The sequence below is a fragment of the Lupinus angustifolius genome, chromosome LG19 (assembly GCF_001865875.1).
Source record: "Lupinus angustifolius cultivar Tanjil chromosome LG19, LupAngTanjil_v1.0, whole genome shotgun sequence".
NCBI lineage: Eukaryota > Viridiplantae > Streptophyta > Magnoliopsida > Fabales > Fabaceae > Lupinus > Lupinus angustifolius.
In genome coordinates, this window is record NC_032027.1 from 8,186,437 (window position 1) to 8,189,167 (window position 2,731).

A 2,731-nucleotide genomic window follows, 5' to 3' on the forward strand; every position below is an offset into this window, starting at 1 on the left:
TAAAAACTTTACAAAAGCATCAATAATATGCATGAACATGTGAGATGAATGATGAGAAATATATCATGAAATGCCACTCAATCCTAAAGCATAGAATTCTCTCCTTTCTAAACTCACAAATGCACTATCAACTAGATGCAACAAATATCACGAAATATGCTCTAACTCTCTAAGAAATGCAACATGCAAGTTATGAGATCAGTTCTGAAAACGCAGTTTATAAAGAATCAGTTCTGAAGCCCAGTTAATCGATTAAATCCTTGGTTAATCGATTAACGTTGTTCAAAAACGTAACTGATTCTGTTTTCCAAGCTTTTCAGTTTCAACAACTTTTCAAACAGTTAGGTTAATCGATTAACGTATGCCTTAATCGATTAACAGCATATTTTCATATGTATTTTTAAATACAAAAACTCAAATACGTTATGCACTTAATTCATACATGTTTAACACTTAGTTTATGCCTAGAATGCACATATACATGTATTTATGTGATGCATGAACATATTATGAATGACATATCTCAAGGATGAAATGATTTAAAAGATTTATGCATATGAGATATGTATTAGGTGACCTAAGCCTTAGACTCAACTTAAACTAGTTTCTAGTCTAAGCCTAGTACCAATCAAAAGACTTAAGCATGTTGATTTGTTGGTGATCTTCAAGCTCTTATTAGCACAAGTTGTCCTCATCAAAACCATGACATATAAAGAGAGCTTTCCAAAGTGTTCCTCTTGACATGCACACTTTCATTTTTTATATAGTAAATTACAAAAAAAGGTTGGAAGTTATTTGTTTATGTTATGATTATTTTGGTTGCTTTTGGCACCATTTTTTAAATATACATTTTATTAATATTTACTATCATATAAATTTTTACTATAATTTTTTAATACTGTATTACAAAGACTACAAAAATATTAGAATAAAATATAATATAAAAACCAATAAATAAATAATAAGTTATTTATACAATTACACAAAATAAATAATACGCAAATGTCTAGTTTTATATAAAAGTTTTATTAAGGTATGGTGTGTAAAAAACTATAGAGTTTAGTGTGAGAGTAAAAATGAAGAGAGAGATAAAGTTATAATGAAGTAAAATGTGAAGTGAAAAAATTGAAAAAATAATCTAACAAAAAATAAATCAACCCATGATTTTGAAGCTTATACTTTTGGCTTATTTTTCAAAAAAAAAAACTAAATTTATAATTTAAGTTGGTTGTCAAACATACATAGTTTATATTTTCAGCTTATTCTTAAAAAATAAGCAAAATCTACAAAAATAAGTCATACCAAATATGAGCTAAGACAAAATTTATTTTACGAGGTTTATCAAATTAGAACTTTATAGTCCTAATTCTTTCATGAAAATCCTATAAAACCAAACAATATTATATTCATATTTTGTCAAATTAACCTATAAACAAATTAACTTATATCTCCTTACTGCTTTCTTTGGTTGAGGGAAGTAAATAGAATGGAGAAAATAAGAAGAAAAAGTAAGAGAAGAGGTAAAATAACGAGAAAGAGAGTAGATTTTAATAGTTATTTGGTATATGAGAAAGAGAAGAAAAAAAGAAGAGAAAGAAAAGTAATATTTTTTGTATAGACTATAATACCATTGCCATATTAATTTAACACTAAATTATAATTTAAAAATAATTTTATTGCTAAAATTAATAAATACATAATTTAAAAATTATTTTGAAATTTAATAAAACAATAGCTACGTATTAAATACTAATTTTTAGAAGCATATACAAGATTAATTGTTTTTTCAAATTTTATGTTATTATAATTTTGTGGAGTTAACGATAAAATTGTTATTTTTTAATTCAAACTCTCCCTCAAATTATGGTGGGACCTCTCCCTTCTTTCATTTTCTCTTGAACCAAACAAGGGAGAAATAAAAACTCTCTCTTTATTCTTTACTCACATGTTCTTTCCGCTTAAAATCAGTCCAACCAAATGAACGCTACATGTCTCGTCAAATCCACACACAAAAAAGTGACAAGAAAAGTATTCAAAACAAATACTAAATATGCTGTGATCTATAGACTAATCCCATAAAACATAAATCAATTGGTACTGTAACTAATGATCTATTAAGTTCAAGTTATAAATATGCAACTCCATTTAATAATACAAATAAGAGAATATTATCCCATGATGTAGTCCGATCTTATTCATTTTTTTTGTACTATTAATATATATCATCTTTCCTTTTACTCTAGATCCTCATGAGTATGCATTATATTAATCGGGTCTACGGTCGTGTTCGAGTTTAAAGGTTGATCTTGACGATATTTAGGATCGAGTTAGTTTCGGGTCTACGGTCAGGCCCATGCTCACCCCTAATCAGATTAATAAGGTGATACATTTGACGAGTCTAGTCTAAGGTCGAGCTCTAACAACAAAGTATGAGGACATGATAAAAAGTTTCTTATGCCACGACACAAAAATCAAATGTTTGCCCAATATATTTGAATGGTTTTATGGTATAATTTTCCTAATACCGATATAAAATGTTATTCTTTATGAAATTAAGGCTGAATATTAGAAAATAATGTGTTTCAGAATTTGTAAATGTTAAACGATAAAGAGAAAGATATTATAATAAGAAGGGTGAAATATAATTATCATTTTTTGTTTAACTAATCTCCAAATAAATAAAGTTATATAATATGTTTTTAAAAATTATATCATATGAGTGAAAGATAAG